Below are 26,179 nucleotides of genomic sequence, written 5' to 3'. Positions count from 1 at the left end.
TTGCTCTAACTTAGGAGATAGTTACTTAGGTAATGCAACTGGCTATAGTATATTTGAGGGATGTAAGGAAGGTTTAGGTAAAGTGGAACTTCAACAGAAGGAGAGATTACTTGTAGCTGGGAAGATGAGAGAAAGCTTCATGGAGAAGGGGCTACTTGCCATAGGCCTTGAGGAATGAGTAGGATTTATGAGATTAGGAAAGGGCATTGCAGGCAGAAGGAATAGCAGGAGTAAAGGAATAAAGGCATGTGTAGAGAAAAGAGTATTTTCATGTTGGATAGAGGTAAGGTTCATTTTATTTTTCAGGAATTGTAAACAATGAAGGAATTCTGCAGAAATCCAAAGAACATGCTGTCCTTTCATTTTAAGAAACATTTTTGAACACTGAGTACATGCACAGTGCTACATTTGCCAATTTGGGGAATGCACCATGAAGAAGACATAGTGTCCAAGGAGAGCTTCCAATCCAGTAAACAAAGAACTATATACACCCAGAAATTAATAAGAACTATAAGAATGTTAAGAAGGAATTATATGAGCAGTGAGGAGAACCACACTCGCTGCTTATTATGCTGTTTTTCTTTTTGACTCTTTCTTGGTAATATTGTTTGCCCTTTGGAAAAAGTGTTTTGAAGGATCCATTCTATTTTTTTTTTCTAAAGCTGTCAGTGATGGTGCTTCCAGAATAAGGTATTCAGTTCATGTCCTGACTTCAGGTTGATTTGTTTTTATCTTTCTGGCAAAGGATCCCAAAGTATTTTATATAAGTATGATATTAAAATAATGAGAGGGTGTTGGCAGGCTGATATAACCAATCTTCAGAGTGCCAAGCAGTCAGTCTTTCATTTTTTCCAGGTCTAAAAACCTATCTTATTTCCTCCAGACACCTGTTCTTCACCTACTGGGGGCCCGAATCTTCAAACTTTGTTCAGAAAACCATTTTAGCTACTTGGTGAAAAAAAATGTATCCCTGGACAGTAATGAGTTGCCCAAATTGACTGTTATAAATAAGGCTTGGGCCTGATTATTATATTGATTATTCAAATATCTTTTGGCTTTTTCACTGGCAGGAAAGAAAATAATCTGGTCAATAATAAGTTTAAAAATTAAAGAGGGCCTCCCTGGTGGCGCAAGTGGTTGAGAGTCCGCCTGCCGATGCAGGGGATACGGGTTCGTGCCCCGGTCTGGGAGGATCCCATATGCCGCGGAGCGGCTGGGCCCGTGAGCCATGGCCGCTGGGCCTGCGCGTCCGGAGCCTGTGCTCCGCAACGGGGGAGGCCGCAACAGTGAGAGGCCTGCATACCGCAAAAAAAAAAAAAAAAAAAAAAAAAAAAAATTAAAGAAAATGCAATATAGTAAAACTCTAACATTTTATATATTCAATTATCTTTAGCTAAATTATGGAGTATGACCATATGACCTTCCTGTTTTTTAACAAGAATGGCCTTTAACTGACATGTTTTCCTTAGGCTTTTTTGGCCAGTGTTTTAATGAAGTTTTGCATGATTTTTTGTTGTTGTTGTTTATTTTATTTTATTTTATTTTTTTAAATTAGTTTCTGCTTTATAACAAAGTGAATCAGTCATACCTATACATCTGTTCCCACATCCCTTCCCTCATGCATCTCCCTCCCTCCCACCCTCCCCATCCCACCCCTATGATTTTGTATTCAGAAGCCATTCTTTCATTAAACCTCACTAGCATTATCTGGGCTTAATCTGGGATATACTTTACAGTCAGTGATGAAAGGTCTAAAGTTAGCAGAAATTATATATTTATTGGTGTTAATGATAGCATGAATAAAATAGTTTGGAACATCTTAGCTTCCTAATAATAACTATCACTACCCGATATTAACTAGGCCTAGGATAAGCACTAGATCCTCTCATCAAAGAAAATTGTGCAAATGACATCATTTTGAAGAGAATAAAACATAGTAGTCGATACTTTGGAGGGTTTCTGCCCAACTTGTTGAATATTTCATTTCTGAGAACATGCCAGCCCTACACAGCCCGTCTCGTGGGGTGAGCTCACTGCAGTCATATTTATATTACACAACCCCTAAGCCTTGGCCCAGACTTTTGACCTCTGGATGCACACCTGATTCAAGCTAGATCAATCAGATTCACTTGATTAGATGAGACCAAGAAACAGCTAAAACTATTTATAATTTGGGAGCCGAGAGGTGGCTTTATTCAGTATATTGATAAAGAAGCAGAGAAAAGTCAGTCTTCCAAGAGAAAAATAGAGCAGGTGAGTAACAAGGAGAGAGGACTGTTTATTTATTTATTTATTTATTTATTTTTTATTATTATTATTTTTTTTGTGGTATGTGGGCCTCTCACTGTTGTGGCCTCTCCCGTTGAGGAGCACAGGCTCCGGACGTGCAGGCTCAGCGGCCATGGCTCACGGGCTTAGCCGCTCCGCGGCATGTGGGATCTTCCTGGACCGGGGCACGAACCTGTGTCCCCTGCATTGGCAGGCGGCCTCTCAACCACTGCGCCACCAGGGAAGCCCCCCTTGTAATTTTAATTTGCAGTGTTTTTTTAGTCAAATATTTTTAAAACCTATTTGCTTTAGTAAAGTTTTAGCTCTGGAAGATGATATTTTATATTCTGGAATTCACCCATGAGCTCAGCTTAATGTGCTTTTTTTACAGAACCTGAAAATTACAGAGTTGATGACAGGGGAAACCACTTCTCTCTAAAGATGAAATCTGTGAGTCTTCTCATCACCTCTTAGCAAATTAATTAAGTTTTCCTCAAAAGTGGGTTTTTTGTTTTTACTTGGTAAATTAAACAGGAAGTTCAGATTGTGTTTTCTAGACCCTAGATTTTGTAGGTATTTGTTGCTGGGACTTTTGTCTTAATGAAGTCTGGCAGTACCTCTTTAGGTGAGACAACTAATTTTACCTTTGCCCTGGCACTGAGTCCAGCCATCTGCTCTCTGTCTGGATTCAAACACAAAGAGAAAATACAAAGGATAGCTGACTTGGTGGTGACAGCTGTTGGGAAAAAGAATCATTGTGTTTGACAGTGTCCTTAGGAAACAGCCCAGGAGGTGAATCAAATACAATGTATTGCTTCACCTTACAGATGCCTGCAGGTTAGTTGGAATTTTAATTTCTGACTCACCCACCTTATTTGTACTTCTGGAGGAAGCTCCTCCTGTCACACACTATGTCATTGACATGTTCTTGGATAAGGGTAGACCAACATCGCAGTAGATATTTCACTAAACAAAGTGCTTGCATCAGCCAGTGCCTTGTGGATGTGCTATTTGTTTCAGCCTCTGTGTATTTTTAAACCAGAAATGGACAGAATTTGTATATTCTAGGGAAAATGGTCATCTTAGTTTTATTACTAAGCCAATATTTTACTTTTTCCTCTATTAAAAAAAACCTCTGTGTAGCTAAGTAAGAAAAAACTTATTTTAGATGAATAAATTTACATTTGAGCAATTGGAATTTTTTTCCAAACCATCTGGAGTAAATCATTTTCCAGTCTGTTTTTGCAACTAATTAGAACAAAACCAAAAAATTGAAACAACTAATTAGTTGCAATTAATTAGTTGTTTCAGTTTTTTGGTTTTGTTTTTTAGCAAGCAAATGAAGCTATAGCAGATCCTTAAGCATAGTTATTGGAAGCAGCCTTATAGCTAAAGAAACACCATATTAGGATTGCAGTGAGGTAGGTAAAGAGATATGAGGGTAACATCAACCTTAAAGGATAAGGACATTTCTTGTGTTCCTTTTTGGAAAGTCTGGAATTCATGATAATTTGGTTTTCAACTTTGTGCTTGGAAACTTAATTTTGTCTTTTCCCAAAGGAAAGGGCCAATGAAACAGGAGCACAGGATCAATGAAAGATGTGGTAAAAAGCTACTTTATTTTGTTCCCTTGGAGAAATTTAAAAAGCTTATTTGCTAAACATGAAACCAAGTTATCTATTATTCACAACACATGTTTTCTGGAACAAAGTGAGGCATAAATTATATATTTTGCATTATGAAATAAACTAAAAAGAACAAGGAGAAAGGAAGGCACTTTAGACTGAATCAGAATGGGAGAGAAATGCAGAAGGAAACAAAGATCTGTATTTATATCTCTCTAGATCTATACTTATCTAGAAAATATATCTAGAATTTTAATCTAAATGAATATTACTAGAAGTTTTAGAGATAAAATCTATCAATTGATTTAGAGCAGAAAGAGACAAAGAAAAAAAGTCTGGGTTATTTATGAGTAAAGCGCTTATGTTCCTGGTAATGATCTGTCCTATTGTTAACCTGGGACTACTATCAGTGTTAACATATCTTAAAATATTCCATTGAAATTCTTGATTTCATTTGTCATTTAACAACTTAGTATTTATTGAGGGATTTACTACTTACAAGACACTGTGATGGGGTATGGAGAATGATTATAATATTTGGTTAGCACACACGATATGCCAGGCACTAGACACAGCCTTTTACGTGGGTTATTTTGTTCAGTCCTTACAACAGTCTTGTGAGGTAGGAGCTGTCCCACCTCTCCTCACTACATATTACAAGTAGAGAAAATGAGATGTGGAGAAGTTAAAGATGATTAAAAATATATTTTTATAGTATCTTGATTTGTGGTGTTTCCTGATTTCTGTTGTGTAAATGTACCTACCGTGACCAGTTTCAAGCTACCAACAGTTTAAAAAATGGCTTGCAAAATTTCTCAGTATTAAACTGTTGGTGAGAGCAGGTGTGAGCCGGTTTCAGTACACATTGTCTACGTGTCCTCAAAATACTTACAGCGAGTATAAGACCAAGTAATGCCAGCTGGAAAATAAGAGGAACCAGATAAGGTGGCATGGAAGTTTAGAGCAGAGATGCATTTTCATTTAGCCATTTTCTTGTAATTGTAATTTGCAGTTAGAGATGATTCTATGATGCGGACATTTAAAAAAAATTTAAAATTGGTTTTATTCATTAGAATTATTAAATTCAACCCAAAGTGCATATCTATATAACATTATAAAAATCTGTCCTCTTATTAAATGTTTGAAAATTCCTCAGTCTATCATATTTTACAACAGTTACTTGTTTTTAAACTACTCTATTTTCCAGCAAAGATCTAAAGTATCATAAAATAACATTTTAAATATTTTAATATTAATTGCAGTTTCATGTTTAAACCAAATGAAAATAATCTTCTTGTGTTGCATACAGAACAATTGCTTTCTGAATTTTCTCTCATGTATCCCTATGAAATCCCATACCATTCACATTTGTTCATTTAACAAATATTTATATTACATGAATGCTTATTAACTGCCTCCTGTGAGCATGCTGCTGTGCTAGGCCATAAGTTTGTATATTCACTGTCTCCAAATAAGGGTGAGAGATAGGCAAACAAAAATATTTAAGTCAGGGGCTTCCCTGGTGGCGCGGTGGTTGAGAGTCCGCCTGCCGATGCAGGGGACGTGGGTTCGTGCCCCGGTCCGGGAAGATCCCACATGCCGTGGAGCGGCTGGGCCCGTGAGCCATGGCCAGTGAGCCTGCGCGTCCGGAGCCTGTGCTGTGCGACGGGAGAGGCCACAACAGTGAGAGGCCCGCGTACCGCAAAAAAAAAAAAAAAATTTAAGTCAGAAGTTGGTCAAAGATATAATAGAAGTAATACCCAGAGTAAAATTACTTACAGGTAGTCTATAATTTGGTGATAAATAAAATGTTTCAGAATAATGATGGGAACATTTATTTATTTATGTATTATTTATTAATTTTTATTGGAGTATGGTTTCTTTACAATGTTGTGTTAGCCTCCACTGCACCACAAGATGAATCAGCCATACACATACAGATATCCCCTCCCTTTTGGATTTCCCTCCCATTTAAGTTATCACAGTGCATTAGGTAGAGTTCCCTGTGCTATACAGTATGTTCCAATGATGGGAACATTTAAACTGCATTTTGAGTAATGGGTAGGATGTGAAGATGTGGAATTAGGGGCAGAAGAACTGAAGGCGGTAGGAAAGCATGAATAACCACTGTTCAGTGTTTTCTATCCTCTCATTCTTAAAATGTGCTTTTGGCTCTGAAAAAGCAATACCCTAACAGTCCACGAGGTGGTAGGATAACTCTATCCTTTTCTCCATTTAAATGCAAATGATAAAGTACTCATTTTACTTAAGCTGGACAAGACTTTTTTCCTCTGTTGAAACTAAGAATTTGCAAATACTTGCAGGAATTGTGATGAGGAGTTTCAGAGAAATGCTTCCTTATGCCGTGATATGTTTAGATTCACATTTATATGCAATCTAAGAGAAATTCACATTTGAGGTATAACTTCACTAGGTACGGAATTCTAAGATGACTGAGTGAATAATTTTGACAAAGAAATAAAATACTATGCAGAGATACTAAACTTGGGAACATGTTTTATTTGTTTGAGAGCTAAGAATTAGGTTTCTAAGTTTCAGTGTGATTAAAAAAACAAAACCAACATAATTTAAATTTATTCACCTGGTTTGAATGGCTAGATGTGCCAGTCATTATGACATGTATGATTCGTGTATTTTGCTTATATCTGGGTCTTGTTATATCTAGATCTGCCAATAGTTGCAAAAATGCAACTCAGTCAATTATAGTATAAGTTTTAAAACATGTTGTTGTTTTTATCAATACAATTTACTTGATGTTAGAATCATTTCTAATAAGGAATATTCATTTGTAGCATTTGTTCATTTAGCTATTCAACACATGTTTATTGGGAACCTGTTGAATGTTGGCCATTGTGCTAGGTGCTATTGAATTTAATTAATTAAGTTTCATGTTTGGTTGCTTTATTTTTTAAATTATAGTGTTTAGAACAGTTATAATTTTACAAAACAAAATGTGAAGATAATACAGAGTTCCCATAAACCCCCACCCAGCTTCCCCTCTTATTAATACTTTACATTAGTAAGGTATGTTTGTTACAACTAATGGACTGATATTAACTAAAATACATATTGTATTCATATTTTCTATTAGAGAATGTTATTAAAAATGAACAACTGGGCACTAGTTGTGCTTCTTGCTTCTGGAGTGTTGTTGATTTTAGGCCCTCTCAGATGACTGAGCAAGGGAATATATGTATATATGAATTAGTATACATACATACATATGTGTATGTACATACATGAATTCATACTGGTGTTTCCATTTCTAATCTAGTACCACATGGATCATTCATTCACATGTCTCCTTCCCTGTGTATCTTTATTTATTTATAAATTTATTTATTTATTTTTGGCTGCATTGGGTTTTCATTGCTGCGTGTGGGCTTTCCTCTAGTTGTGGCGAGCGGGGGGCTACTCTTTGTTGCGGTGCGCGGGCTTCTCATTGTGGTGGCTTCTCTTGTTGCAGAGCACGGACTCTAGGCGTGTGGGCTTCAGTAGTTGTGGCTCCTGGGCTCTATAGAGTGCAGGCTCAGTAGTTGCGGTGCACGGGCCCAGCCGCTCCGCGGCATGTGGGATCTTCCCCACGGCCCCGTGTCCCCTGCATTGGCAGGCGGACTCTCAACCACTGCGCCACCAGGGAAGCCCTTTTTCCTGTTTGGAACATATTTCTTTGACTCCTCACTTTGCCTGTTTCTTTTTGTTTATTTCTATATATTAGGTAGGTTGGTTATGTTTCTCAATCTTGAAGTGGTCTTACGTAGAGTTCCTATGGAGCTTAGTAGCACACTCCCCTCTAGTCACCAGAGCTATATGCTCTAGGAGTGTCCCCAGTGCTGGCTGCGTGGGCCCTTCTGTTGTGGGACTGATTACTGTGTGTGCACTGGTAGGCAGTGCTGGCTCCCTGCTCAGTTGGCTGCCAGGTTCTCCCTTGTATGGTGGCTGCTGGCCTGCAGGTGGGCAGGGCTGCGTCCCAGGTTGGCTGACTCTGGTGCCTAAGGATCCAGGGCTAGTGCTGGCCCACTGTTGGGCAAGGCTGGATCCTGGGGTAGCTGGCTGCAAGCCTTGGGAGATGGGCGGTGCTAGGTGCTATTTTAAATAGTCATTTATTGCACATTGTGCTCTAGCTAGAAACTTTACAACTAGACATTTACCTTGTATGGATGATAGCACCAAAGAAAATGGGTTTAAGTTAAGAGAGATGGTAGTTCCAGTCTATAATAGCGTAGGAAGTACTGGAATGAATGGTGGAAAGTGGGTGTATGTGGGAGGGTGGTACTTCCCAGGAAATCTTCAAGAACAGGTGAGGTTGCATGAAGGCATGGATTTAAGCCCTGTCTCTTAGGTTCCTTCCAGTTTTATTTCAAGTTTCTAGATGTTGGAGCAGTAATGCGAGAACATTCCCTTAACACGTCATCTGTGAATGACCAATGTACACCAAAGTGGCCGAATATGCTCCTTGTTCTCATAGATCATTTCCTCAGTTTCATAGGATAGGCCTGACGATTTAATTAGGCAGGAAATGTGGGGCATGTTTTGGGAACTGGAAATTGCTTTTTAAGTTCTAAGAGGGGAAGGAGAGCTGTAGATTCCTGATCCCCATCCCCAGGTGAGAGTGTCCTGGCCTCCAGCTGCTCTTTTACCACCAGTCTGAGTTTTATAGGCTTCTTTTATGTCACTATCCTCCTCCCCATCTCCACCTCAACTCCCAGTTGTTTTTCATCTAGTTCAGTTCTGGCTTCACTGGGATAAGGTTAAAATAGCCCTCCCTCTGAATGTGATGTTATTACAGCCCACCAGGAGAAAGTTATGCTACATACTTTTTCTGCTACAGAGCTGAATAGCAATGAATAATGGGATAGCACTGGTAGGAAGAACAAAAAGCACTCTGTGGGCCTGAGGTTCTTGATTCTCATAGATAAATAGTAAATAAGAAAGGAGTAAAGTAAAGGGAGATTTGCAAAGTTCCAAAACCATTCTTATTGGTTAAATTTAAAGTTAAATATTTTTACAAATAGAAGACGTAACTTCTAGTTTTTGAATGAGATGATTATATTGCAACACTAAGCTAGGTTATAAGGACTAACTAGATGCTAACCCTACAGGAATAGCTCACTGTTTTGGGATGGAAGCCAATCATAGTTCAGTTAACCCTTGAACAACATGGTTTTGAATAGCACAAAGCCACTCATCTGCAGATTTTTTTCAGTAAATATATACTACAGTACTACATGATCCAATTTGTGGTTGTTTGACTCCATGGATGTAGAACTGTGGATACAGAGGACAGACTCTACAGTTATATGTGGATTTTCAACTGCATGGGGGTGGGTGGTTGGTGCCTCTAACAAGCTCATTGTTCAAGGGTCGACTGTAATTCTTTCAGAATCCTTCCCCAAAGTTTTAGAGTATTTATTTTTTAAGTGGAAAGACATACAGAGCAATAATTTCTGCTTCTTAATTCTTTGCCTGAAGCCGATGATATTTTTGTGCTACGCCAAGAGGGAAATTCTGTCTATACATAGTTTCTCTGCTTGTCAGTACTATTCACGTACTGCTCAGATACATTTGCTGAGATTAGGAAACTGGCATTTATGCATCAGTGATGAAGCAGTTAAGAACTTGGTTATGTCATTGGACGTAATAACCTCAGCTTTCCTAGGTGTTTTCTGATGAAGTCGTTCTAAATGGTCACAAACCTGTATTGAAAATAGCAGGTGCCTGAACTCTTAGGGGTCATTATTTTGCTTTTATACAGAATCATCTTTAAATTTTTCATGCCATCATAGAGTTGGGAAAGGGAGCTCAGAAGATGAGGAGAAAAGAAAGCATGTACGTCAGAGCAGCAGTGTGAATTATCCAAATCCATGAATTATCAGAAAGACTTCAAAAATCATTCTATTTTCCTATACTGGATGATTTGCTAATTTACTTTAAGCTCTGCTTAGTTGATAATAATGGAATTTTCTAACCACAAGCAGCTGCCTAATGCAGAACTAACCAAGGTGACAAGGAAAAGCACTCTATGTTTTAAATCTGTTGTTCCCAAAATGCACTGAGGTACCTTGGGGAGCCTAAGGGGAGCTCACAGGGGTACTGCAGGTTATTTTAAACATTCAAGGGGAACACAGTATATTCAACATCTGTGCAAATTATTAGCTCTAGGGTAGTTCAGTTTCAACCTTAGATCCTGCTATATTCCTTTTGATTAGGTCATATCTTTGTGAAGTTGGGTTTTGGTGATTACTGTGATAAAAAGCAAGTACCAGTGACAATCAACAGGAAGTAAGAGTGAGTTTTCAACCTGATTCTAAGGTTTGAGGAGTTGTGTAGTGACCAGGAGGCACACACATCTCATTAGTAAGTAACTGTCCTTAAGAATAAAATTTAAAAAATTTCTATTTATGTGAATTACTCTTCCAAATGGCTATTAAGTTGTCAGGACATAAATAGTTGTTTGGATCTAACAGAATTCATATCTTCTCCTGGCTCAGGGATATCATGAAAAAATCAGTCAGGCACAAAGATTACCATGATCCAAAAAAGTCTGGCAACCTACAGGTTAAATGACTTTTTAAAATTGGTTTTGGTTTTCCTTTTTCTTCTTAAAAGCTTTTGTACTTTTTTTTTTTTTTTCTGCTGTACGCGGGCCTCTCACTGCTGTGGCCTCTCCCGTTGCGGAGCACAGGCTCCGGACACACAGGTTCCGCGGCCATGGCTCGCGGGCCCAGCCGCTCCGCGGCATGTGGGATCTTCCGGGATAGGGGCACGAACCCGTGTCCCCTGCATCGGCAGGCGGACTCTCAACCACTGCGCCACCAGGGAAGCCCAAAGCTTTTGTACTTTTCCCCCATCATTTTATCTAAATGTATAAATGTAATCATATACCGATTTTTTAAGGTATTTTTTGTTTCTGCTAGCTTTCCTCTACCTCCTGCTTCTACCTCCCCACTTCCCTACCAGGTAGGAACCTGATATATGTCATTAGCAACCTAGTGTATATCTTTTTATATCTGTCAAGGACATGCTTCTATAAGACATATATACGTATTTATTTAAATATACAAGGCTGGGAGGCATTACTGTTTTATGAAAATGAGAGAATGTTAGTTATGAAAGGCAAATATTATGAAAATAACTTTAACCTTGCAGACCCACTGTAGTGGTCTCAGAGATCTCAGGGGTTCCTAGGCCACGGTTTGAGAGCATTTGCAATAGATATATTTTTACAGCAAATGAAAACCTAGATCTGGATTGCAGTGATACAGCCATAGCAATGTTTTTTTTAAGTTCTTTCTATATAAATACTTCATGTCTAAAAATGCTTGATGATTTTTATCTACAGTACATAGTGTTATAAATGTATATTAAGTGTCATGGTATGTTATGGATTTTTCTTCATATTTTTCATTTACTTTGTTGACAATGATAAAATATCTTTTGAACTTATAATTGTTTTAAATACTCTAGGGTATGAAACTTATTTGTAATATTCTTTTGTCTTTTTTTTTTTTTTTTTTTTTTCCATGCTGCGTGGCTTGTGGGATCTCAGTTCCCTGACCAGGGATTGAATCTGGGCCACAGCAGTGAAAGCTCGGAATCCTAACCACTAGGCAACCAGGGAACTCCCATATTTATAGTATTCTTTTATATTTTCTTTTTAATTGGCATTGGCTTGATGGCTAACAATGATGATGTGCTTATTGATTATTTGTATATCTTCTGTGAATTTTGTTCATGCCTTTTGTTCATTTAAAAAACCGAGCTGTGGGCCTCCCTGGTGGCGCAGTGGTTGAGAGTCCGCCTGCCGATGCAGGGGATACGGGTTCGTGCCCCAGTCTGGGAGGATCCCATATGCCGCGGAGCGGCTGGGCCCGTGAGCCATGGCCGCTGAGCCTGTGCATCCGGAACCTGTGCTCCGCAACGGGAGAGGCCACAACAGTGAGAGGCCCGCGTACCACACACAAAAAAAAAAAAAAAAAAAAAAAAACCGAGCTGTTAGATTTTTATTGTTAATTTGTAGTAGTTCTTTATATGTTTTGAATAGTATCCCTTTGATATATGTGCTATGTTTTTTCCAGTCTGTGTGTGTACAGTTATTTTGAGATTAAAATGAGGAATTATATGTTAAGGACAGTACCTGGCACATAGTAATTATTCAAAATAGAGAGAACAGAGGTTACCAGGCTATGAACTCCTCTTTCATATTTTCCTTATTCATTTAATTTTCTTTCGGGGACCATGGGCTTAACATAATTGCTGTTCTGATGAAAATGAATTATAAACAATAACACATTTGAGCATCATTTTTATTTAACATATTGTAAAAATGAGTCAATCATATTCTTTGTTCAAGTAAGTCTTTTTTTTTTTTTTTTTTTTTTTTTGCAGTAGGCGGACCTCTCACTATTGTGGCCTCTCCCATTGCGGAGCACAGTCTCCGGACGCGCAGGCTCAGCCGCCATGGCTCACTGGCCCAGCCGCTCTGCATCATGTGGGATCTTCCCGATCCGGGGCACGAACCCGTGTCCCCTGCATTGGTAGGCGGACTCTCAACCACTGCGCCACCAGGGAAGCCCAGTAAGTCATTTTTCATTTCAGAATTAAAATTTATTTCACTTTGCACTGTTTCCTGCTCAGCATCAGAAGACATTCTAGGCTGTATCCACTTCGTACAGGATTAGAAGATGTTCCCAGGATTAGAAGATGTTCCCAGCCTTATTTCTTTAGTAACATGGTTTCTGCTTTGTTTTCCTCTATATTCATAAAATTCATGTTTATAATATTCAAAAAGAGCATTAAGAAACTATCATAACTTTATAGTCTTTTTATTCTGAGTACTTATTTTTAATATTTTATTATAGTTTTGCATTTATAAATGCCAAAAAAACTGTGCAGTTATACCTTACACAAGAATAGTAATACACTGAAATCAAAACTAAAGAAAAAAACTAAACAATTTAGAAATAGAAGCAACTATATAATTTGGGAATATTGTAAACCGGTGATGCTTTTAAGGTGTCTTGTAAAGAATATGCAGTATATTCTTGCTGCATACTGTGATGTGGGCCAAACAGATGGGTATTGCAAATATTTCTTATCTCTCACTAGTATGGGAGGCCCATTTAGGATTTATTTTTATGACATACCCTAACAATTGGCTTGAATTAATGAAGTGAACTTATAATTTATATTTTTGGTTAATCTTCCTGCTTATTACTTTACCATTATAGCATTTACCAATCAGTATGGAAGTATGTGAACATTTTAACAGTTCGGATGTGTATCAGATGAATATATCAACTCTAACCTTTTTTTTTTTTTTTAATTATTTTTTTTATTTTTATTTTTTAAATTTTATTTTTTATTTTTCAAATTTAATCAGTTATACATATACATATGTTTCCATATCCCCTCCCTTTTGCGTCTCCCTCCCACCCTCCCTATCCCACCCCTCCAGGCGGTCACAAAGCACCGAGCTGATCTCCCTGTGCTATGCGGCTGCTTCCCACTAGCTATCTACCTTACGTTTGGTAGTGTGTATATGTCCATGCCGCTCTTTCACTTTGTCACAGCTTACCCTTCCCCCTCCCCATATCCTCAAGTCCATTCTCTAGTAGGTCTGTGTCTTTATTCCTGTCTTACCCCTATGTTCTTCATGACATTTTTTTGCATTCTTGGAAGTATCATTCATTCCTCAAACAGCTACTAATTACTTTCCAAATATGAGGCACTGTGAACCACTGTAGGAGAGTATAAATATGTAATAAGATCCAGAATGTGTCCTCAGAGAGCATGTAATCTATGATACATCTATACAAGTAAATAGAACATATGGAAGAAAATGCTAAAGACTAGGAAAGAAGTATTAATAACATAATGCGTTCACGGAGACATATTAGTTTTGTTTGAGAAATTTCATTGTCAGAGATTGAAATTAACCATATATACAGTATTTCTTCTTATAATCATGTACCCTCGTGAAAAATTCAGAAACTCTAGACAGTCACAAAGAAGAAAAATTGCTTGTAATTTCACATAACAATTGCCATTATTAGTATTTTGGTGTTTGGTTTTTGCCACTTAATTATTTTAAGTAGACCCTTTGGAAAGTAAAGATACTCATTCTGGGTACAGTTCTAGGAGTAATGCAAATATTACATATAGCCCTTGCTATTGGTGGTTTTGGAAGAGGAAGTGCTATTAAGTTATTTTACGTACAAGTTGTTTAATGGACAATAGTGATTTGGCCAGAGATTATGGTTGTAACTTTATAGCTGTGCCCAAGAGATCTGAAATAGATAATTCAGCTCCCTTACTGGTGGATTAGGGAAGGAAGAATCTCATTCATGGAATTCTAAGAATGTGATAGTTTCTACTCAGAAAGGGAAGCAAGCCTCATTTTACTTCAGAGAAGAGACGCTGATTCTTAGAGACAGTATTATACATACGTGAGGAGTAGAAGCTTAGCAAATCCACTATCAAAAGTATGTTCACATAAAAGTTATCAGTTAAATCTTAGTATTTAAATTAACATGGATTTATCTCTCCTCCTCATTTAGAAATTTTAAGCGGGCCTCCCTGGTGGCGCAAGTGGTTGGGAGTCCGCCTGCCGATGCAGGGGATACGGGTTCGTGCCCCGGTCTGGGAGGATCCCATGTGCCGCGGAGCGGCTGGGCCCGTGAGCCATGGCCGCTGAGCCTGCGCGTCCGGAGCCTGCGCGTCCGGAGCCTGTGCTCCGCAACGGGGGAGGCCACAACAGTGAGAGGCCCGCATACCGCAAAAAAAAAAAGAAAAAAAAAAAGAAATTTTAAGCAATTGTTGAAACTAGTGTGAATTCCTTAGAGGAGCTAGGTTAAAGACGTTTTTGGTGGCAAGAAAATAATCACATTGGAGCAAAAGATACGTCAAAGATATTTAAAATGGATCATTCACACGTAGGTAATGGAAAGTTGATAGCAGAGCCACCTGTGTGCAAATAGAAAAGTGGCAAGCCCACTTTTTTGTACTTTTCCATTTTCTCTTTTATCATTCCTCATTCTTAGCCCCCCTTACTATTTTTCTAGGGTCCCTTTCCAGTGGATAACACTTACACCTGTCCTCATTATGTGGTGTCCAGTACTTGGGCTTATCCTGTTCTTTCTCCCTTTATCAAAGATGATGTGTATTATCAGCCATTTTCTCTGTTATGATGTTAAAAAAAAACCTAATGTACTGATCCTCCCCAAAATGTTAGTTTTTTTTTAGGATATTTTAATTTATTAATCTTTCAGTCCTGTTTGCATTTTAACAATTTTTAGAGAGGCAAAATTTTAACCAAGAAAGAGCAAATACTTAATGTTAAATTTTCAGGTGGGTTGGAGAAAATATTTGGAGACCAGGTTAACATTACAGACCCCTCAGTTCATCCTGTAGACGGCCAGACAGTTCCAGTTGAATATATACTTCTGTTGTGTCAAGAATAGAAAAGTGCTATTTGTGTCTTTTAATGCAAATAGGCATGTGGAAATGCCTTTTCCACAAAGTTTTATAGACTTTATTGTTGCCTCCAGAAGTTGAACGTGGGGGCAATTTTCTGGAAGAGATTTAAACTAATAGGAGCACACTTGTAGCGGATTTGCAAGCCTTCTCTCCTTAGCGATTTCTCTCTCCCTAAGAGTCTAAAGATCCTCAAGGGAGAGGTACCACATGCAGAACGTCAATTCCTTTCAGACCCACAGTCTGAGCTCCTAGAATGGCATAATACTCCATCTGAAAAAGAGAGGCAGTCATCTAATTCATTTTGTACTCAAGAGTAGAAAAGTGTAGTACGTGATTACAGATTGAGCCTTTAGGAGAGCAATAAAAATAGTTCTGACAGTCATTTCCAATAATTTTTTTTTCATTGAGCAGAATATCCAATCTATAAAGACAGTTTTGGAGTTCTTATTTGGTACTATGTTTGAAGATATTATGTCTCCAAAAGTAGTCATGGGATAAAGGAATACATGATTGATGCAGGACAAAAAACAGACAGCTTATTTTAAGAGAACTGATTTATGACCTTTAATTTTTAAAATAAGATTTCCTTTTAAGATCTTTTTCTAAATAGGAATTGACTGAGCAACAGTTCTCTCACCTTATGCTCTTGTGCGGGTATTATTATTTTCAGTGAAAGTGTCATTTAGTATAAAATGGTTGAAATTTTAACAACTGTGGCTAAGAGCCATTCATGTTGCCATAAAGATTTTTTTCCCACTCTTGGGACCAAGTAGTTCTGTTTGTTTGCTTTGATAAGTCAAGAATTGGGGAGTAGAGATATTGTGGAAGATTTGTATGCAATGGTTTTTGATTCTAATTAATTGACTGTAGAAATTAAATAGAAATAGCAGTCCATTAACTGTACATACTTCCCCTCTGTGTGTTTCTTCTTTCTAAAAAGCAAGGTTTAGAATTCTTAGCCTTGTGTCTTATTAATGGCTGGGTATTCCTTCTGGTAACACTGCAAAAAACTTCCCCTACCTCCCCACTCATTTTTTTTTTAATTAGTCTATGCTTTACAACAAATTGAATCAGTCATACATATACATCTGTTCCCACATCCCCTCCCTCCTGCGTCTCCCTCCCTCCCACCCTCCCCATCCCACCCCTCCAGGCGGCCACAAAGCACTGAGCCGATCCCCCCGCGCCACGCGGCCACCCCCCACCATCCATCCACCCCACGCCCGGCAGTGTATACTCGTCCATGCCTCTCCCCCGCCCCGTCACAGCCCCCCCCCATATCCCCGAATGGCCATCATCAAGAAACCTCCCCACTCATTTGAATGTGATTTCTTTCTGTGGCTAGATAAGTACATTGATTTTGTGTTTCATGGAGATTAGTGGTTTAACAAAATGATAATTGGGATTATTGATTCTAATTTTTGTACATTGTTATTGGACTTAGTAGTCTTTTTAACCAATGCAGAGTCTTTAAAGATGTTTTCTCTTTGCTCTAAACAATATTAAATGAAATGTATAATGATAATACAAATCAGGCATGTTAAGTAAACAAAATTAAGATTGTGGGTTTTTACCAAAAGGTCAAAGCCAACTTCTAAGTACCTATATAATCTTCTGCATTCTGGCTCGTTTTTTGCTATTCTACTGAATTGTTCTTTCTTTATAAAGTGTTTTATGCTGCTTTTTGAAAAGGAAGTATGTTCAGGGCTTCCCTGGTGGCGCAGTGGTTGAGAGTCTGCCTGCCGATGCAGGGGACACAGGTTCATGCCCCGGTCCTGGAGGATCCCACATGCCACAGAGCGGCTGGGCCCGTGAGTCATGGCCGCTGGGCCTGCGCGTCCGGAGCCTGTGCTCTGGAACGGGAGAGGCCACAACAGTGAGAGGCCCGCATACCGCAAAAAAAAAAAAAAAAAAAGAAAAGGAAGTATGTTCAAATGGATAGAAAAAATCAAAACAATATAAAAAGTTTGTGCTAAGGATTCTCATTCCTACTCCTGTTCCTACTTTTCTACTTTCTCTGTTCCTACATTCTATTCTACATGTAATAACTTTTATTAGTTTCTTTACATCCTTCCAATTTTTCTTTATCTAAATACATATAATTTTTCTCCCCCCCATTTCCCCGCAAAGTTTACTTAATATGTAGACTATTTTGAATTTTTCTAAGTGTTATTTTTTCTAATTATTTTCTCTCATCCCTGAACTATAAACATTTTCCCCAGATGTTTTGGTTTTCTGGTCAGACCAACCTGTATATGAGTGCTGGCTCTACTACTTACTAAGTATGGGACCTTGAGTTAAACTTGAGGGTCTCACTTACTTTACTTTTAAAATGGAAGTATCATTACCTACGGGATGGGGTTGCTGTGAGTATTAAATGAGGTAATCTATGACTAGTAGCCTATGGTGGGCAATCAGTGTATATCAGTTTCTCTTCCCTTTCCTCTAGCCTTTTCTCTCTCCTAGTACAATCACCCTTTTGCATCATTAAAGGTACAATAACCTCACAAATCGTCTGTGTCTCCAGTATAGCCCCTGCCCATCTATTCTTCACACTGCAAGTTAGAGGGGTCTTTCCATGGGTTGTGTCACCTGTACGGAGTATGAACTTCAAAGAGCATGTGATACTCTTCATGGTCTAGGTTGTTCTTACCTGTCCAGCCTCATTTTATGCAATTCCTTTCTGCTCTATAGCACATCATTTTCTCCCTGCCCAGAGGATATTCTGAATTCTTTGTCTGACAGTTCATAGATCTCCTTTTCTTTAGGGTCAGTTATTAGAGCTTTATTAGTTTCCTTTGGTGGTGTCATATTTATCTGGTTTTTCACTGTCCTTGGTTCCTTATGTTGGTATCTGTGCATTGGGGCTCCTCTTCCGGACTGAACAGGTTTGCTTTTCAGAGACAGTTCTTTACCAGTTGGCTTAGTTTGGGTTTCTGGGTGTGTCTACTGGTAACATCTTTGGGCAGATGGTCTGTTTTTGAGTGAGGCAACTGTTTCAGCTGTGAGGATAGAGATGCGGGGGGCGGTGTGCCACTGGCTGAGAGCATTTGGATAAGACTGCTGGATGATCTCTATGGTTGCTTGAATTCTCTGGTCAGGCTTACTAGATGGTCAGGACTGGCTACTATACTCAGTAGTTGGTGGGACTATGACTTAGCTTCCCTTCCCTGACAGGGCAACAGGCCAGGGCTCAGGGCCTGTAGATATGGACAGTTTGGGGACCTGATTCTAGCTTGAGTGAGCAGTGAATTCCCTGGTCAGGTGTGGCCACCGTTTCTTTTCCCTTAAATTAATTAATTAATTTTTGGCTGCGTTGGGTCTTTGTTGCTGTGTGCAGGGGTACTCTTTGTTGTGGTGCGCGGGCTTCTCACTGCGGTGGCTTCTCTTGTTGCAGAGCATGGGCTCTAGGCACGCGAGCTTCAGTAGTTGCGGCTCATGGACTGTAGACTGCAGGCTCAGTAGTTGTGGCACATGGGCTTAATTGCTCTGCAGCATGTGGGATCTTCCCGGAACAGGGTTCGAACCCATGTCCCCTGCATTGGCAGGCAGATTCTTAACCACTGCACCACCAGGCCAGCCCTGGCCACCAGTTTTGCTCTGCAGACAAGGAAAGTCATGGACTGTGCTTTGTGTTCAAGAGCCACTATATGTAGTGCTGTTGAATGGGCTATGCAGCTCCTGGTGTGCTCTGGTTAGATTCTCTGGTCAGACAGCTGAAGGATGTATTCAGTAATGAGTGGGGCTACAAATTAAATGCCCTGCCTGGGTGCAGTGAAAGAAGCAGCTCAGAAACTGGGGCTCTTTGTTTGTTGTCTTAACTCAAGCTGTCACACACCCCATGCTCCCTGGCCAAGCAGGTCCACTAACTTTGCTCTACAAACCGTTGGCTCTGTCTGCCCTTCTGTCATCTAAAGCACCACAGGCCTGCACAGTTTCTCGGACTTGTTGCCTGCCCTCCTGTTCGGACGGGGCCAGAAGACTCTACAGCAGGTGGGGCTATATCTGAGCCCCTTTGCCCGGGCACGAGTAAGAGGGGTCACTCCAGGCTACTCTGAATTTCCCAAAGAGGATCTCCAGTTGGGAAGGGCCAGGAGCTACCCTCAGCCTTGGCTAGAGATTAATCCCACTGCCTGTGCATAGCATGGAAAGTCTCCACACCGGATACTGGCTTTGCTCTGGGAGCATGGGCTCTGCCTGCTGTCCTCGTGGCATGAGGACTGCTGGGCTGCACAGCTTCTAGGAGTTGTCATCAGTCCTTCTGGTTAGATGTGGCTGGAAGGCACTCTCTACAGCAGGTGGAGGTATGACTCAGCAGCTTGCCTGAGTGTGGGAAGCCGGGATCTAGGACCGGCAAAACTCCTCGTCTGAGGATCCGAATCAGCAGATACGCATCCTGCCAAGTTCCCTGGTCAGAGGCCACCCCCGACTTGGTTCTGCAGATGAGCAAAGCCACCAGTTGGGATTACTCCTGGCACTACAGGTATGAACTTGGTCTGACAAGATCCTTGTGCTGGTTGTTGCAAGCCTCCCCCACTTCTCTGTCACAATCGGATTCCCAGTGTTTGAGCCCCACAGATTCCTCCGTGGCCTGTGTGGTGAGAAATCAGGGTAGGGCTCCCCACAAAGTGACCCACAGCGCTTTGGAAAGCTGGTTGTCCCCCCACCACTCTCTTTTCCCACTGGAGGAATCGGAAACTGAGGGGAGGCCTCTCTGTGTGGTGCTGCACTGGCCTGGGGGGGGGGCAATGTGGTCAACATGCAGCTGCTTCTCTCTCCCTTCTAATGCAGTCTGTCTTGGTGTGTGAGGTGCTAGGGGTGCTTCAGCCTCACCCCTGTGTTCTAGGATTCTCTCATTGGTGTTTTGGTCTTGAATAGATGTGAGCTGTCCTTGTGAGGGAGAGGGAATGACCTGTATTTCGCCATTTAGTCCATATATAGTTTTTTTTTTATTATGAGCTTTTTATCATTGAATAAAAAAGATTAGTATCAGATTTAAGTGAATTAGCTTTAATGGTGATTCACATTTTTTCCTCTGTCACTAAGCTCACTGTTTAATACTGCTGAACTTCTTTTTTCTTAATAAGAAGACTTTTTCAGTGAAGGAAGTAGTACAGTGGTTTACATTTTGGCTCAGACTCCCTAATCTGAGTAACTATTCCAAAAGCATTTCCTGTCATTGGAACTGTGCCATCTGAACACAGTCATATACAAAATTTAAATTCCAAATCATGTGTTGACAAGGTTGACAACTTAGAATTTTATACAATTAAGAACTAGTTGTGCTTATAAGCAGTGTAGCTGGAAAAAATCATAAATATACTAAAAAACTGCCATATTAACAATGAAAAATACTTTACTGGCTATATTCTGTGAGTTGAGCTTCCATATCATTAGCCAGTGCCTGGCTATTTTGGGCTATTGTGTCATTGAAAAGTAGTTTTTGAGCTACTTTCTTTGCCCTAGATTCACCTACATTTCCAAGAAAACATTTTTGTGTTTTTTCAGTCTTAGCAATCTAAAGTGCTACATAAAAAAAGGCTGAGAAGCACTCATATTTATATGTGAGATATTGAACACCTGATTCTATTAGCTTTTTAATTCAGCTCCCTTTCTTTCAAAGAATTTTTTGGCTTTGAGCTTATTTCTTTATGATTTATATGTAAGATCCACTCAAGTTTTGACCACTCAGCACATCTCCACAAATAACACATTGTGATTTTAGTACTTCACTCTCAATTATGGGTACATGACCAAAGTCAATATACAAGTATCATATTCCTAATAGAGTTAGAACAAACTTGTTTGGTCCTAATTTATTTGGAATAACTTCCATCATTATCATTTGATTTAGTACCACTGCTGCATGCAGAAAAATGAGTGTCTATTCTTGACAAAAAAAAACTTCAGTGAGGTTTATCTTGGAATATGTAAATTAGAGTTAAAAATAAAATAATTTTATATTCTTAATTTAGTTTATTAAAGTACATTTTTAAAAATAAGCTTGATCTCAAATCATAATTGTAAAAATAACAAGTTGTAAAAATAAACAGATATCTGAATTTTATCAGATTTTTATTCCCTTGTGGGTTATAGGTGAAAAATTCACCTGAGATATCACGTATTATAAGGTCTTATTGTACTTAACTAGCATGCAGTTTATGGCCCATGCGGCTCACCGCTTGAGTTTAACAGCATCCAAACTTGTGTATACCTTATTTATCAAAATGAGTCCACTGATTCCAGGCTTAGATGTTGTGGCAATGCCAAATGGTTAAAGAAGTTTCTAAACACTTACTGTCATATTCTATAGTTATCTTGTCAAGGACCAGTAACAAACAGCACTGGGTCAGAGACCACACTTTGAGTAGTACTGGCCTAGTAGATATTAATGTGCCATAATAATACTAGCTAATGTATATTAAATTTGTATTGTATGCCAGGCTGTTTGACAAGCAGTTTACATGTTTGTCTCATTTAATCTTCTCCACAATCCAGTAAGATATAGGTAGTGTTATCATCCCCACTTTACAGATAACAAGAATAAGGCTCAGAGTAATTTAGTACATTTCCAAGATCATGCAGTCTTCCCAGCTGGAGCTGGGATTTAAGCCCAGGCCTGTGGACTCCAGAACCTGAGCTCTCAATCTCTAATTCAAATGCCAGAAAGCATTGTCTTAGAACTTACAGGGTGAGTTATAGTGGAAAAAATGAGGCATTAGGTTCTGTTCTTAGTTTTGGTACAATCTAGTTGTGAGGCCTTTGACAAGTCACTTTATCTCTCTGGGCTTTGGTTTTTCTATCTGAATGTGACATGGGGAGGGTAGAGGCATCAGTTGTATAGTTTTTAAGCAGTGGTGTGCTGGAGGCAGCGTATACCATCTCCGAAGAGCCAATTGTTAAATTTATAGGTATTTTGTTAGCTGGTTGACTTCATCCTGGTAGCTTGAAACTGACCATCATGAGAGTATTTACACCATGGAAATTGGTGAACACTGTAAGTGTTTAATAATGTTTAAACACTTAACCAAGGCTTTCTCTTGGTTGTTAAACATTTACCAGCATAACACTGCTTTCAGGTCTCTTCGAGTTAATTCTGTTTCTTTTCAATCTTCCCTGTCAAACAAGGAGCAAGTCCTCTGTCTTTATCTCTAGCACAGTGGGTGGGTATGTAGTACATATTAATGATGATGATGATGAAATCACCACATCTATATCCTAAAACTTTGGATGGGCCCTGCTTGAAGGTACTTGCCTGGAAATAGTGGACCCTCAGGGGAAGCTCTTCCTATGGCTCCAGTGAACTGTGTATTGGCCAAATTTTTAGTGGACATATTCTAACACTGCTTACAGCTTTCTTTTGAAATCTGACTGCCCTTTATCACATTATTATGCTGAATGAGAAAGTATAACACAGAAATGGTACATATGAAGTCATTCTCTTTTATGCTAGTTTTCTTGAGTTGTTCTGGATGTAAAGAATATTAGTGTTTTTCATTTTTAAGGTCCTACTGTGTTGGTCTTTTCTCCTTTACTAACTTGGAGAGCATCCCTGCCGTTCCTATCTCCTTTTCCTCCAATTTCCTCTGTCTTTTTGAGTAGCTCTGTGTCTCTCTATGTGCATTAAGTCATACCCTGTAGCTGTTTTCCTATAGCTAATCCTCATTTTCATGCTCTCTCTTGAATAGTCTTTCTTCTTGGATCCAACGAGTTGCAAACTGGTTCTTAATGTAATGTTAAGCATACTGTTTTAACGTAATTATGATGTATATTGATGAGGTAATGGAAAGAATCCCAGGCTTTTGGTAAAGGAGACCTAGATATTTTGCCTTTGCTTTTTTTCTTCAACTATTTGCACTTTTTCTCATTCATTAAATAATGCAATTGGACTATACTGTGATTCCCAAACCTGCCCATGCTTCAGTATCCCTCAAGGAATTTGGTTAAAATATAGATGGCCAGTCTCACCTTACTCCAGAACTAATCAATCTCTTTTGGGGTTGGGGGACAGGGAATTGTTCGGAGAGTTTATTTTTCCATCCAATGGGTCGCAGAACTAGAGTTACAGACAATCTCCACAGGGATAAAGTTTCTTCTTTTTTTTTCTTCTTATAGTGGAAACAAATAGGACTACAACAAAGTATTGGTGGAATGTTCTACTGATAGTTAATTATACTCAGAAATTCTCATTTCTCATAGTAAAAGAAATAGTTACTTTTTAAATGTAATAACAGCATTCAGGGAAATCAGTTAAACATTTCTTGTTTGGTGAGTCACATAATGTCTTTTAAGGCTATTTATTCATTTAAATCAGTTTGCATATTTATAATGTGCTGCCATGATCTTAGTTTTAGGAAATCCAATAAATAGTATTTTCTGCCCATTCAGTTAAGCATCCCTGCTGTCTCCTGTATAAGATTCCTTCAAATCTCTTGCTAGAGAATGATGTTGAGCTATGAGGGTGGATTCCAGGTCAGTGAATTCCCCCAGGGGACTTGGGATCTGAGAGAAATTACTGTCCCATGCTTGCACACCTGAATTGGGTGCCAGGCACATCAGGGTTCAAATATTTTATTTTTCATGTGTAACGTAACCAGACACAGTGAAATGAAACTGATTTGGGAAATTAGCTTCCTGGGAGTTGTTTAAAGATACAAATTCTCTTAGGACACTAGGATATGAACAGAAATAAGCCAATGTGATTTTTTTCTGTTCTTGTTCCCAAGCTCCTGCTTCTCCTACTTCTGACCTTTACGTCATAGTTGCTTGGCAAGGTGACACTTGCTGATTTCAGCAACTAGAGCACTTATTCAGGGAACAATGTTGGTTGTACACCCAGCCAACATTTTGCCTTTTACTTCTTCCTGAGAGAATTCTGACTTTGTCTGTATATCCACCCCTCCTCCCCAGAGCTTTGTGCTTTAGGGGTAGTTGGCCTCAGCAGTAGGTAAAGCAGGTAGATCCTGATTAGAATGAGCCAGTCATGATGATTCCAAATGAACCACATGCCAGTGATTGGTTTAGGGTTGATACGTGATTTTTTTTTGGCCAATAAGATGTGAGGGAATGTCTGCTCGGGTGAAAGTAGGAGGTTTTGGGAAAGGCTTTCTTGTTCTTATACCCCAGAATAGACCGTCCCTCTTTTGACTCTTGACATTGTCCGTTTGTATATTTTGTCTGGAACTACCTTCTGTTTTACCACCAGCCTAAGGATGAAGCCAACACAGAGGAGAGAAGAAGCAAGATAATCACAGAGAAGTGGAGCTGGAGCCCCAATCATATAACCTGTGGAATCGCTCCACCTCTGAACTTGCCTGCATAAGAAGCAGTACATATTATTTCAACAAATTGAATCTGTCTGTACTTGCAGATGAAGTCACTCTAATGGCTACATCTCTCTTGTCTGTTATTCTAGCATGGTCACAGCTTCTTTTTCTAATCGCTCATAGCACAAACTAAGGCCAGACTATAATGAAAAAGATGCGCAGTGTGGAGAATAATTTTCAGCTACTCATAACACAGATCAAACCTGGGGTCTCTCCCTAGGTGTAGTAGACACAGAGATGTGACATATAAGAACTCTAATGGTCAGTGCTTGCTCCAGAGATTCTCACCAGGCTAGTCAGGGCTTTATCAGGCCTGTGTCACAGTTGAACTTCTTCTTTTGTCCAGTCCTGCCTCCTAGTCCTTCCTTTCACTGATGTTCTTTCCTAATAAACACCCTGCACCCCCAAAACCATCTCAGCATCTGCTTCTGGAGAACCCAACCTGTGATTCCAGGCCAGCTTCCTATTCACTTCTGTCCTGTCTCTTTGTGGCCAGGAGCAGCTCATCTCCCACCATCATTCCCGATCTCTCTGAAATTTTGTGTCCAGGTAAATGGACCAGAAAGAAGTTTTTTTAAAAAAAATTTCCAGGTGCAGGAAAAACTTCTCCCCAGGATATTTTATAGTGGGGTATTCAGTTTTTTTAGGGGAAACCCCATTCCCATTCATAGGGGGCAGATGCAGACTAGGATGTTATTTTATTTATTTATTTATTTATTTATTATTTACTTTTGGCTGGGTCTTCGTTTCTGTGCGAGGGCTTTCTCTAGTTGTGGCAAGCGGGGGCCACTCTTCATCGCGGTGCGCGGGCCTCTCACTATCGCGGCCTCTCTTGTTGCGGAGCACAGGCTCCAGACGCGCAGGCTCAGTAGTTGTGGCTCATGGGCCTAGTTGCTCCACGGCATGTGGGATCCTCCCAGACCAGGGCTCGAACCCGTGTCCCCTGCATTAGCAGGCAGATTCTCAACCACTGCGCCACCAGGGAAGCCCTAGGATGTTATTTTAACCCCATGGTTCTAAGTTCAGAAGAAATAAAAAAAACACTGATCAGGTCTTGTCTCTTAGTACACGATGAATGAGGACATCCAACCTCCCTCCCTCCCTCCCGCCCTCCCTCCGTTCCTTCCTTCCTTCCTTCCTCTTTACTGAGTATAATTTACTTACTATACAATTTACTCATTTTAGTAAATTTAGAGATTTTTAGTAAATTTACAGAGTACTGTCATTGCCACAATCCAATTTTAGAACATTTTTGTCACTTCCAAAATATTGCTGGTGTCCATTTGCAGACACTCCCTGTTTCCACCTCCAGCCTCAGGCAATCCTTGATTTACTTTCTGTCTCTCTAGTTTTGCTTTTTCAAGACACTTCATATTAAGGGAATCATGTAATACGCAGTCTCTTTTGGCTTCTTTTGCTTAGCATAATGTTTTTAAAGTGTATCCATGTTGTAGCATGTAT

At 39.5% G+C, this 26,179-nt stretch overlaps 1 long non-coding RNA gene across 1 annotated transcript in view; it reads left to right on the top strand.

Annotated features, from left to right (window-relative positions):
• The first annotated feature begins 2,657 nt into the window (after nucleotides 1–2,657).
• LOC132496678 (uncharacterized) overlaps nucleotides 2,658–26,179 on the top strand; it is a 397,701-nt gene continuing 374,179 nt past the window's right edge. Inside the window, exons 1-2 of the long non-coding RNA XR_009533517.1 lie at nucleotides 2,658–2,718; nucleotides 12,303–12,491. This is a non-coding gene — a long non-coding RNA (uncharacterized LOC132496678). The remainder of the gene's footprint in view (nucleotides 2,719–12,302; nucleotides 12,492–26,179) is intronic.

This window comes from Mesoplodon densirostris, chromosome 10 (assembly GCF_025265405.1).
Source record: "Mesoplodon densirostris isolate mMesDen1 chromosome 10, mMesDen1 primary haplotype, whole genome shotgun sequence".
NCBI classification, from domain to species: domain Eukaryota; kingdom Metazoa; phylum Chordata; class Mammalia; order Artiodactyla; family Ziphiidae; genus Mesoplodon; species Mesoplodon densirostris.
The sequence above is the reverse complement of the archived record's forward strand: the minus strand, read 5'-3'. Positions and strand labels throughout refer to the sequence as shown.